At 35.0% G+C, this 14,001-nt stretch overlaps 1 long non-coding RNA gene across 1 annotated transcript in view; it reads right to left on the bottom strand.

Moving 5' to 3' along the window:
* The window catches only part of LOC129047887 (uncharacterized), a 109,100-nt gene that overhangs the window by 25,486 nt on the left and 69,613 nt on the right, over nt 1-14,001 (bottom strand). Inside the window, exons 2-3 of the long non-coding RNA XR_008509749.2 lie at nt 10,601-10,754; nt 8,261-8,428 (exon numbers count right to left, since the gene is read on the bottom strand). This is a non-coding gene — a long non-coding RNA (uncharacterized LOC129047887). The remainder of the gene's footprint in view (nt 1-8,260; nt 8,429-10,600; nt 10,755-14,001) is intronic.

Here is a 14,001-nt window from a genome sequence, read left to right as displayed (position 1 = left end):
TATTTTAATAAGTTTTAAAAAATGAGAGGAGGAAGTAAACATAACATGAGTCCTATTATTAGAGGCGTAATTAATGACAGAATATAAATGTAACACAGTTGTTAGACCAGCAAAATAGCATTCAGTGCAAGCAAATAGAAAATGAGGAGAAATAAAAATTGGTATTAAAAAAGATACATAAGATAGGACAAATAAGCTCTAACATAAAAGTAGTGACAATAAATCTATATTAATTTAACTCATCAATAAAGAAGGCCCATACATTAGATAAAAATATTGAGGAATAACTTGCCTACAGGAGAAAAATTTAAATCAAGGAAATACAGACAGATTGAAATTAGAGGATGAAAAATATGTACTGGAAATAATAAGCTCATGTAAAACAAGAGTGGAATTTTACATTGGCAAAATAGAGATGAAAGCAGAAAAATTAACAAAAAATTTATAAGACATCAACAGAAAAGTTTCATAATGAAATTTATATTTAATAGTTACCCAAATATACAATCTCAGATAATTTCCTTATACCTCACAGAAAATACACATTATTTTCTAGCACCTACCTTCACAAAGTCATTAACAGAATAATTCTCAGAGAAAGTGTGAAAGAAAACACTCCAAAGATTCAGCATTGTAGAGACGCTGTTTTTTTCTACAGTACTATGTAATTGTAAATTGAGAACAAAAATAGAACTACAAAAAAATCTATGTATATAGAAACTAAAATGTATATTAAATAGCTCTTGCCTTAAAAGAGAAATCATCTTTCATATGGGGGTAGTCAAAGCATTTCTTGAAAGGAAGTTTATAACATTGAATACATTTATGAAAATTCTATAAACTGCATATTACCCAGAAATCCTAAAGAGCATAGAAAGAAAATCAAATTGATTACCAGCTCTAGTTCACAGACAAGAAACTTAACATTGGAAAACTGTCAGTTATCTCCAAACTAATCTATAAATTCAATGAAATTCCAATAAATTACTAGAATAATGGGGAGGCTCTCATATAGGTCCATAAAGGAATCTGGTTTCAATAACTTGGAAATGACCAGATTGTTCATCTCTAGGGAAGATATCTAGGAAAGAATACTCCACGAGGATTAAAGGTTATGGTATGATATAGAGCAAAAAGGGGCTGAGTATGAAAAATAATACAATTATACCTAACATAAAATGTGATCAATTGATACACACAAAAACACTATGTATTTTTTCAAAGCTATATGTATATGCAGCTGCTCTAGTAAATACATTTGAGTTATATATAGGAAGGGCAGAGTAGATGCAAAACAAAGAGAACAGGAAAAGTTTGAGAAATGAATTGGAATAATAAAATTTTTTATAAAGATAGGTTTATGTAGATCGATGGTGGTAGCTTCATATAATTGAGGAGTAATGTCAATCTATGCACCAGAATTACAATAATAATAAAAAATTATTAGTAAACATTTCACCCCTTGACAGTAAACTAAACATTCACATATGTTGACAAATCCCTAGTTTCACTGCAGAGACCTCTGAGAGTTCCTGACAGCAAAGTATTCAGTATTCACAGAGACTATGCAGTCCTACCTCTACGACTGTTGCTTCTTCAGTTGGTCCCACTGCAGAGTTGGGGAGCACTGAACAGCCACTCTAGTCAATGCTGCTACCAGGACTGGAGCAAGAGGGGCTCACCTAGGTCCCAACCCTCTTTACATTAGCCCGATCCCACCAGAAGTCTCCCTGTTCCAACTCTGTTTCACATTTGGCCATTAGGATTAAAAGCTTGTTTTTTGTTTGTTTTTCTGAAATGCTTTGTTATTTTCCTACATTGATTTTTTATCATTTTTACTTAAATGTGGACCTAAGGTTGAGTGTCATGGCTTAGAGGAAGTCAAATATTCCTCCAAAAGAATTTATTAAATTTTTTAAAAGTCTTGCCAAAATGAATTGCTGGGAAACACAAGTTTTGTTTAGGAGATCCACTTTGAAAATAAACTTTTCAGTAAGGTTTTCATTTAGTTTCTAATGAAAATCAAAAAGAAAAAAATCTTTACATTCTCTTATATTAAAAAAAAAGTATTTGAGGAAATATTTTTTGTGAAACAGAGACTTACTCTGTCACCCAGGATGGAGTGCACTGGCGAGATCTCAGCTCACTGCAAACTCCGCCTCCCAGGTTCAAGTGATCCTCCTGCCTCAGCCTCTACAGATGCATGCTACCATGCCCAGTTAACTTTTTGTATTTTTAGTAGAGATGGGGTTTCACCATGTTGACCAAGCTGATCTCAAACTCCTGACATTTGAGGAAATATTTTGAGGATACCTCATGTAGAAAAGTAGTTACTCAGGGAAGCCTACAAACATACAAAGATATAAATATTATTATATGTGTTAGATTTCATTTAGTATAAAAACAGAGAACTAAGAAGGGTTTATTCTGTTTTAGCATTGACTTTTGGGGTTATGGGACAATACTAAGTGAAAGGTATATTAAACTTGGCAATATTAAAATTCGGTATGAAGATTAAAAATGATTAAGAACTTTTAAAAGTTGAAATACATCTTACGATCATGGTTCTAAAACCTGAGTTTATGTGTGATTCGATGGGGGCTTAAAAAAAAATACTGTTTTCTAGACCCTAGCTAGACCAAGCTACTGGGATACCATGTGCAAATATTTAAAGGTAACTCAGTTGCAACATTTTATGAAAATTATCAAAAAGAGAAAACTTGAAGTAACAATTTTATGGGTAATACGACCATCATCTAGATCCTACAATTAACATTTTAGCATACTTGCTTTATATACACATCTATCTCTCTAACCATCCACCTTATTTTCTATGCATTTCAAAGTTTCAGACATTGGTATACCTCCTCCTGCTCCCAAATACTTCAGCAGGTTCAGTACCTCTTTACTTATCTTTTCAGTTAAAATTAATATTCAATGCAATATGCAAATCTTAGATGTACCACTCAATGAGTTTTGACACAGGTAATAGAAGGGTCATAATTCCAGAGATGCCAGTAGTTTATAACTCAATTTTCTTTTGAAATAGTCTGTTCATACAGCTGTATTTCAGGCACAAAAACAAAATCACCCATATCTTAATGAGCAGTAGAAAATGACTCCCCAAAATGTGTGGTTAGTGCTATATAGAAATGGTTGTTAAAATTCAGCTGTCTTTTAAGGCAGTTTATGAATATAATTTCGTTCTTATAACTTCTCTTGAGCTCTTTTATCAGGAACTTTCTATTCTGTACAACCACAAATAGACATATGCAGAAATAATCCTATAGATGGATATGTAGGTGCATTGTGTATCACACTAAATTATTTAGCTTTGTAATCTAATTTGGGTTTGTGCTTAGTTGTCTTAATCCATTGCTCTCTGAATGCAGGAAGGTTATGTCATGAAGTACAGTCCACGGTCTACATTAGGCCGTTAATACATGACAGCTGACATGTTTGCATGTTAAAGTTAGGAATGGGGACCTGTTTTGTTTGTTCAGATGGTCTTTCAATACCTTTAGTAGATATTTAATCTAACAGATATTACTGCACTTGCCTCATGAATAACTCAATTGGAATCCACGTTTACAACAAATAAGTGATTTCTTACTCATCCAACTTTAAAAAATACATGGAAATTGCATTTAGGAAAGGAGATTAATTCTTAATTTCAGTAATTTTTCTGGAAAACTTACTCTGTCAATAACATGATAGATTGGCCATGTTTAAAATGTTGCTTGTTGTAGTGCTTGAATTTCAGCCCTAGATGAATATTGTCAAGAAACCCAAAACAGTGATATGAGTAATTTAGCTGCCATGTAGAAAGTACGAAACAACTGGCCGGGCGCGGTGGCTCACGCCTGTAATCCCATCACTTTGGGAGGCCGAGGAGGGTGGATCACGAGGTCAGGAGATCGAGACCATCCTGGCTAACACAGTGAAACCCCGTCTCTACTAAAAATACAAAAATTTAGCCGGGCGTGGCTGCGGGCACCTGTAGTCCCAGCTGCTCGGGAGGCTGAGGCAGGAGAATGACGTGAACCCAGGAGGCGGAGCTTGCAGTGAGCGGAGATTGCGCCACTGCATTCCAGCCTGGGTAACAGCGAGACTCCGTCTCAAAAAAAAGAAAAAGAAAAAGAAAGTACAAAACAACTACTTAGAGTTCCTGTTTCCATTGTCCTGCCCTTGGCTCCTAACCTGGGTAACTAATAGTGACCGGTGTGTGCAATATTTTAATAAGTCAGTTTTCTCCTTACAGCTATGTAATTTTCAGTGGTTATAATTGGATTTGCCCACATTACATGTGTAGAGAAGCAAATATGCCCCCTCCAGTACAGAAATTTGATGATTATGCATTGCTGCATCCCATATCGTAGCTCATCTGTGGTTAAATAGAGGCTTTCATTCAACAGAGCTATTAGTCTGGCAGCTTTCAAAAATACTATATTCATGGTAAGAAGAAAAATGTCCTAAAAAGAAATTGAGTAAAATATATTGGTTAAAATTTAAGAGTAGATAAATAGGCTTGACCATAATCAACTGTGAATTATTTGTGGTCGTCTTCATATAAATGATGATAAAAATAAATTGTCTTATACTGTAAGTAAACAATACATTTGTTAAAACTATATAGATAAGAAATCTATGTATCTGTTATATTCCATTTTTGAATATGGCTCAAATTTTCCATCAAATTATATAACATTTCATATTCTGACATATTTTAATATTCATTTCTGGCAAAAAAAGAAGAGAAAAGCATGGTAAACATTCTTTTTAGAAGGTTGCACTGAGTAAAATGTTCCAAAATAAGCTATAAATGAATTAGCTCAAGGGCGGAAAATTCAATTTAAATAATAAATTAGAAACATATCAGAAATTAGATTCTTATGTTTTAGGGTAGCTTTAAAAACTTACTTCTGCCCAAGCCTGTTAATTCTAGCAATGTTATTATTAAATCATACTTAAGTTAAACTGCAAATTACTTACAAACATATATTTGATTTACATGCCTCCCATATTTGTCAATTCTCTGATAAAATTAATTGCTAAAATGTTTTATTGATAACCATGCTAGTAGATGAATCAGCTTAACCACTTTAATAGCTTAGCCTCTGATTAAAACTCCCATAATCAATCCTTGACATAGAAATATTCCTTAATTAAATATTTCAAATAATGAGATGATAGGACCATGTAATTGATAAAGCTTTAGTTACATGGCATTTGCAACATAATAAAAATTTATAAGAAAAGTCTTAAATAAGCTATGGATATAGCCTATGTTCTGTGTTTTATTGAAATTCTTTGAAATATTTTAAGGACCGTTTATTATGTAAAGCTAACTATATGCTAGTAACTGTGATTTCTCACTTGCAAATGGGGATAACTAAATATCAAAAATATAACGACCTTGTGTCTGCTTAAATAACTGTAGCCTAACAGTTCAAATCACTCCAAAGTTGGTCATTTTATATATATATATATATATATATATATATATATACACACACACACACACATATATACACACCATGGGTATTCTTAAAACATATCATCCCTTGGTAATTTTAGCACAAATTTCCTTCAAAGAGTTTATAGTATTGTTTGTTGTACTTATATTTTTGTGGCTTTTATAATGAAGTTTTCAAGGATTTCCTTTTCTGTTTGCTTTTGAGAAAGAAAGAAAATGAATGGAGATTGTAGCAGAAAGATAACTGCATTTCTGAAAATGTACCAAATTGGATATACTTTTAGGAAATTGCTACTAGGAAATTTACAAGAGAAAGATCATTGTTTCATATAATGGAAGTTGAATATCAACTTTATCATCTAAGCAAAGAGTTGCACCATTGGCAGGAAAACCCTACCCTTTATAACAAGATAGAAATGAGCATAGGCATGTAATGAGACATTTAATAGATTCTGAAATTGTGAATATAAAAGTTAAGAGTTCAAAAGCAATTGTGGAAAATACAAATACATAAAGAGAAGTAGCTAGATGCCCATACTTGATAATCCCAAAAGAGTATTGCTCTAGTAGGACTGAGGAGTAGTTTAAGATGGCCATTCCTACATGGGAAGATTAAAGTACAGCCCAGCCGAAGTCAATGTTCAACGGTGGATTATGCCTGTGTGTGAATACCAGTGTTGTAGTAGGGGCCATGGTGGCTGTTGGTAAAGCTTGTACCAGGTGACCTTGCAGAGCTGGGTGATGTGGTGGGGGAAAAGGGCAGAAGCAGAGGCCATATGCCCAGGATATACCATATGGAAAGAAACGACAACAGAATGCAAAGTAGTTGTCTTTAACCAATTATTGATGTTTTAATGATTTGTTATAGAGGATTAGCCTTTAATTCTTCCTCACAAAACAACTGGGAAAAATGAACGTGGTCTGTAACTCATGCATAATCCTCTGCTTTACTGGAATTTTTAATAAATTTTTTACATCTACAGTAGTATCTCTTAAAAGGCACTGTTTTGACTTACGGTTTTGACTGTAGCACCAGAAACTTAAAATTAGAAAGTTGTGGCTTATGAGATACATATTTATAATCCAGGGCTACCAAATGTATTGCTGTGGTATCACTTTCATATTTCTGAATTTGAACCAAATACACTCCATGACCTATAATGGAAGCCTTTTATCATTTGTGGATCTTTCCTCTGAGTTCCACATCAGCAATGGTTTGAGCAGATGTGTATTTAAGCTTATCTTTGAGCTTCAGAAAAAAACAAAGATTCTGCATTAGGTTGAAATTCTTTGAGACTGTTTGTGAGTCAGGACATATGTTTGTGGGCAGCTGTTTTTTTGTGGCTAAATTTGAAGCACTTACTTCAAACTGGTGTATTCTACCATATGGAGATATGATTTCCAGCCAAAACATTTAATTAACAATGAATTGAGATGACCTTGTCTTCGCTTATGCCACATGCAAGTGCTGAACACAGTGACAAAGCGAAGACAAGTGTACTTGCAAACTAGACCAGGTCCCTGCCCCTTCCCATCTGGTCATGATAACACCCATCTTATTTTTACTATCCTCTCTCTGCTCCATTTTATTATACTCCATATGGAGCCAAGCAACAGATAGAGGGAAAAATACATATATTTTGGAGCAAATAACACAATTTGGTTATCAATACTTGCCTCTTCTAGAACTAACCTGAGGCAACTTATCAGAAAGCGGAAAACAGGGAAATATGAAAACCATAACCTCAATTTTATAAGTATTTCAAGGCTATTATTATAAACGCTTTTTAAAGGTTGCATCTATTAGCTCTGAAAATTTCATTGAGTTGTAAGGCAATATAAGAGGAAGAGAATAAAAAGTATGTCCAAAAACCTATGACACAATTCCCCATTTCCTGACATTGTTCAAGTTTCTGAGCATAATCAAAAACATGATAAACAAAAATGCAGAAGTTATGGGGCATCAAAAAGAACAAACCATCCATTATGATAAGAAGATCATATCATGGGGGGAAATTCCTAAAGTAATATATATATTTTAAAAAAGACTATTACCACAGGTTACATATTCTCACAGAAAAGATCAGCTGTAACAGCTAATACCAAAGGCAGAACATGCCTCAGTAATGAATCCCATGATATTTCCGTGAACAAAAAGGACCAGAAAGAACAAATGTTGCCAATGCTAATAAAGAAAAAAATTAGTTCAAATGTCTCTTTAAATTAGCAGTATCACTTTTTTAGAATGCAAGGGCAAAAAAAATTATTAATAAGATCTATATTAATATACTTCACATTTTGTTAACCTCTTTCTTCCCTTACTCCAAATTTTGAAAATAATAATGTTGGATATTATTATGATCAAAGAATATTTATTGGGCCACAAAAGTTCTTCCTTTACAGCTTATTGTAAACTTCACCTAAATTTGTCATGACCCAGGAGAGGATAACAAGTGTGCAGTCTTTGAAACAAAGCATCAGGTCTTGCACCAATTTCATCTGTTTAATATTTAAAAACAGTAGAAACATAATTTCTTCGATGCCATAATAAACCCAGTTAAAAGGTATTTAAAACCATCGATTGTTTTTGATTATAGAATGCCAAATAATGTTTTCTTGTCTCGCTTTTCTATTTTCACTAAAATGAGCTGTGCAATGGTGGTGAGTAGGTATACCCTGAGAAAACAATGACAATGTTTAAGTTATTTTTGGTACTTGCAAGCAAATAATCATTAAAGATGACTTTCATAAGAAAATCATTGTGGTTAAACAGATATTAATTACCTGAAAATACACTCATGGATTTTGTAAAAGGAACATTTTTAAAAGCAGTGTTCTGAAATGTCTGTCTGCTTCAATCACCCCATTCACTGAGTGGGACTGGTGTTCCTCTCAGTGGGAGCTGCCATCATAATGACACTTCGCAGCAGGAACTCAGTTGGATGATGCAAACTAGAATAAAAAAGAATGTCTTTATGTTCACAAAGCATCCCAAATCAGAAAGATTTCAAGCTGCAGTGAAAGAGTCCAATGATTTATCTTCAGAGGGAAGCATTTTGTTAACTGAACAAGTTCTAACCAGATGTTAATTGAGCATAAAATTACAAAACTTGGCTGACACCATGGCAGATTGTAAATCCTCTGGGTAGAGGATAGGTTGACCTCTGTGTCCTACATTGGACCTAGCATGATTTGGGTGGCCTGTAAATACTAAGTAAATGCATCTGGGAAATATTTGAAGTTCAAAAATTACTTCTGAAAAGAAAATGCCAGGTCTAGGCATATTTTCTTACTAGTATTTTATTAGTAGTAATTGTTACAGTATTCTGCCACTTGCAAAGCACTTTGAAGATGTATGAATACATTTAATCTTTGCTTTGACACCACAACTTGGGTACTATTTTTCCTAGGAATCTAAGATTCAGCATGCTTTTCCCAAAAAATCTGTGCTACAAACAGCAGGATGATTACGTGAACCATCTTTTTGCTCAGAAACCTAAGGAAAATCTCCCTAGGTTACCCCAATACACTTTAACCTAATTTGATCAATAAATTCATACATACTCAATTTGAATTAGACTAATATTAATGTCAATTAGCATGTTAATATCTTTATTTGATACTTGGGACAGTAGTACATGCTTCTAAAGGAAACATAGGTCATTTTCATATCCATATCCACACATAAGGCCAGGAGAGTGAAAAAGTTTCTTTTAATACCCTTACTAAACTCTGTTCATCCTACTTGCCTCTTACCTCTTACTACACACATCAAGTGAGTGTTCAGCATCATCTGCCTCCATTTTTATATTATCCACTCTCTTTCCAGCTCTCCCCCTATTGACATTTCTACCATCATAATTCTGTTGAAATTCCAGAATCATCAGTGACCTTCAAATTAACACAATCAAACATGCTGTCTTGGTCTTTATCTCTCTTGGCCTTCTCATATCTTTTAACATTTTTGTTGATTCTTTCTCTTTATTAGTATTCTCTTTGACAAATCCTCTCTCTTTCTTCCTTATGATTCTGCCCTCTAACTCATGCTCTTATACTTTCATGCCCAAAATTATAAACTTTCTACTGATGATGGTGGAATGTTACCTTTGAACTAAATAGCCAGCCTTAAACTCAATGGTCTAGAAGCAAACTTGACCTCTACTCTACAGACCAGCTTTCCACTGACTTGCCCATTTCTGACAATGGGTTTATCATCATCCTATTCACCTGTAATTGAAGACTTTTTACCTTTTTATCCTTCTGGTTGCCAAGACCCACCAATTCTTCTGTCACAATCACTGTCTTTTCTTACATCATATTTCAGGAACATATCTTTCAGATTACTATGCCTGGAACACAACTTAGTGGTATACTCTTACTTAAAAGTGTTCAGTGTTCTCTCCACCTCTCATTTCACCTACTATATGGAGTCCAGCTTGCTAACTTCTTCAGACAAATTCAAAGTTATTTCTCTTTATTCAAGGCAACATGATGTCAACAAGTAACTCATACATTTGATATTCTATACCTTTTGCATTTAGGGCTGAATTCATATATTCCTCTCTCCGGAATGTGTTATTCCCACAGACTGTATTAATAAATTATCCTGAAAGGACCAGAAGAGATGCTAATTTTCCGTTGTAGTCTTACTTGATTTTGTGAGTCAGAAGTACTTTCCTTCCCAATAAAGTCTTACATATTATTAGCTTTCTTCTTTTCTTTTTTTGAATTCTGTGTTGATATAATTATACATTTGCACATCTACCTCTTGGGGTATTTCTGTCTAGGTCAGTCTGTCTATCTTTATCTATCTATCTAGCTAGCTAGCTAGCTATCATTTTATCAGTCTCTTTTTTATTAAAATATTGATTCTTGAATATTATACATTTCTTAATGTTAGAAGTACTTCCATTTGCCTTTATTTTGACACAGTGGCAATTGCATATAATAAATTCCTTATTTGATGAATAAATAATTGAATGAAAGATGACCAAATTGCATCAAGAGCAGGAGAAAAAATATTCGCAAAGAACATCAAGAAATGTAGAATTAAAGGATGCAGAAACATAAAAGGCTTATTAAGGAGATATGGAAATTGAGGACAGAAAATCTACAATAACTCACCTCTTAATCATAAAGATGAATAACAAGTCTGGAGTTCAATGAGCCTATAGGTGAGCAGAGAAGGATAGCCAGAAATATGTCACTGGAGAGATCCAACAACCAGATAGGAACCATGGCTTGGGACATGTCCAAGAATTAGAAATGAGGAAGAAACCTGTCAAGATATTAAAGTCAGTCAAAGATCCAATTCTCTGGACCATTACCATCTAGATTAAAGCCTTTCTCTATGATTCTTCTTTCTACCTTGTGCTCTTGTATCTTGACACCATCACAATCCAGAGTTTCAGAAAGCAAGGTTTTCCTTCTGGCATCTGTTTTCATATTTATTTTATTGGTAGGAACTTAGCTGATGTCAGGATATATGCTGGGCTGGGCTGTAATGTGAATCTGTGAAGTGATAGCTACACATAAAGGACAAAAGGGACTGAAGACACTGTGACTATAGCCCAGAGCTGAGTGTGGAATAACTTAAACCACACACATTATATAAAAATTTAAATCAATTGATCCACTGAATTATTTTTGAAAATAGATGAGCATCTATATACACCAAGCACTGAGCTGGACTCTGTAGACAGTGCAAAACAAGTTAAGCAGGGACCCCGCTCTCATCGAACATGCAGTGTATTGGGGGTACTCACCATAAACAGGCACACATAAAAATATATGTCTATAAATGCTGATGAGTGCAGTAGAAGAAAAAAATTGGGGTGCTGAAACGTCATATAGTTGGGTGAGGTATGCTATTGATTAATTAGAGAAGACTGCTTTGAGAAGGTGACATTTGAGTTGAGATAAAGTATGAAAGGCTAATTATTTGACACAGAGGAAAAAGTGTTCTAGTTAGAGGAAATTATGTACAAAGGTAGGAGAATTGGTTTATTTAAGTAACCTATTCAAAGCAACTCATCTGCAGAATGGTGAGCCAGAGGTGTAGTGGTTAAGATAAGGTTGGATAGATAGGGAGCATCCAGGTATATGTAGCAATGAGACTGACAATCATAGAAACAATTAGACTGTGCAATAAAAGCCAAAATATAATTTACAATAATATACCAAATTGATGTGAGGCTAACCTTTTGGGAACTTAACTTGACAGAGTTGTAGGAGTTCAGACAAAGTATTTAATGGAATCCGTGACATAATGTATAAGCTCTAACTATATAATAGTCTATGCAAATATTGTATTTTTTATTTGGATAATGGCTTACGCTCTCCAAAACAAAACTTACGCGCCCCTCATTCACCTACAAAACTTTCAAATTGGTCTAATTTAGTAGCCTTATTCAGTCACTTTTTGTATTCCAAATTTCACTCTCTGAGAATGACATTCAGTTGGCATCTTTGCTTCTGAAACAAATTCAGAATTCAGGGTCACAGAGATGTCATTTTTAACAACACACTGTACCTCAGCCGGAAATTCTGAATGTCTGTTGGGTTAATTGCTTCCAAAAGAGAGACAGACAAATGAGATGCTCCAATAATATTGAGTGGCTGTATATTCATTTTTGTGTTCAGCTTTTCCTGTTGGAGTTGCTTCTCTCAAAGAACAAGAAACGCAATTCTCTCTTTGAGACCACAAGAATGACAGCCAGGCACAGAGGCCAAATGCATAGACTGACATCCCACTGACCTGAAAACTCTTCGGTCCTCCTCTCGTGGGGACATCATGCTAATAATTAGCACAATGTCTTTCTTTTCCCCCTTTGCACTCCTGGAATCTGTCTGGAAGAAAGCCTAGAGCACTGTAGATCTCTCTGAGGGCTTGTTGAGCAATTGGCAAGCCTAGTCTTCTGGCCAAAGGTTCTCTTCTACTGAGGAATTAGTTTTCGTACTGCATTGAGAGCTAGTGTCAAATACAGTAGGTGTTGAGGAAAAATTATACTCAAATTTCCATAAAGCTATTCATATTGTATCCTTCAACAAGAGTAGAAATTCAAAAATTTCACCAAAGATTATAAATTATATGAGGTTCTCAACTCAAATTATTATGCAGCAGCCAACTATTAAGGGTCTCATTTTAAAACTTCTCAGTGTCAAAAATTCTCCCAAGAAAGAAAGCATTTACAGTGCATTAACTTTGGTGAGATGACATCTGTTCTGGATTACAGTCTTGTGTTTTCAGTCTTTAGTGATAAGATTAAATAGGATTTTATTCACCTCATATATATATATTTTGCATCCTGCACAGGATGCACACTCACATGCACACACATGTACATTCACACACATTGGGGTCACATTTCAATCCTAAACTTGCATGTAGGTTCATTGTGTGGATATATTAATCCAACACAATAGTGGAACCACAGGAAGTATAATTAAATGAAGATTTTTGTTTGTTGTTTAGCTGAAAAATATTTAGTTTCTTTATTATTGGGATGCAAAGAAACTGTGAGGGGGAAAAATGCATGATACCAGTCCCTATGTCCAACCCAGGGGTCTCCTCTCTGGACCCTAAGGAGAGATCATAAGGAGAGAGAACCTTGTTTTCACCTGAGGCTGTCTGGGCCACAAGGACCAAGCTACATTGCTGTGGCATGCAAGAGACAATGGAGGACCCACAGGATTGGAAAGAGGATATCCTCTGCTTCGATATGGTCACAGGGCAATGAGGCCTACAGATAAGGCTTTGCCACTGCCTTGGCTCACCCCAAATGTCTTCTGTCAACATGATGGCTACCTGCAAGAAGACTGGATCTCCCTCCCTGACGTCAAGATCTTTCTCCTGGAGGATGCTTCCTTGCCCTTGTTTGGGCAATTCTGTGGTGTTTCAGATTTCAGAGGGCCCTCAGGGGGAGTGCACGCCATTTGCCCACTCATCACAGCATCCAGCTGTGTGACATACTCATGCACACTTCCTACACTAATGCCCCCTTAGTGGTGCATTTTGCCTCCCTTGCCTGTCTCACTTCTTCACTTTCCCATTGTACTTTCTGAGATTGGTTCCAAAATAAATCCCTTGCATTCATTTTTGTTTTCATGGATCTTTTAAAGGAATCCAATATAAAAGAGCTCTTTACCTTAAGATAACTCTTTAAAGCCTCAGAAGGCAGCTCCTGGCACATGGACAGGGCATGGTGGCGATGACAATGGTGGGCTGTGAGTATCTATGGGAGATGTACTGTTGGGGAACTTTTCAACTCAAGAGCACCTATGAATCCCTTTTTAGTTAGTTTCAGGAAACTAGGCAGGAAAATTAAAAGGAGACAAGGCCTACCTATGTTATGCAATCAGAATACCTCTCAGTGGAAATAATTCATTATTGTCAGAATAAAAGGACAATGAGAGCAGGATTTGTTTTTTTGTTGTTGTTGTTGGTGTTCTACATATTCAGGCATCCAAAACAGTGTCTGGCATGTAAAAATTTTCCAATAAATATACATTGAATTAGTGAGTAA

This window comes from Pongo abelii, chromosome 13 (assembly GCF_028885655.2).
Source record: "Pongo abelii isolate AG06213 chromosome 13, NHGRI_mPonAbe1-v2.0_pri, whole genome shotgun sequence".
Taxonomy (NCBI): domain Eukaryota; kingdom Metazoa; phylum Chordata; class Mammalia; order Primates; family Hominidae; genus Pongo; species Pongo abelii.
Note: the sequence above shows the minus strand (reverse complement) of the source record. Positions and strands in the feature narration are given on the sequence as shown.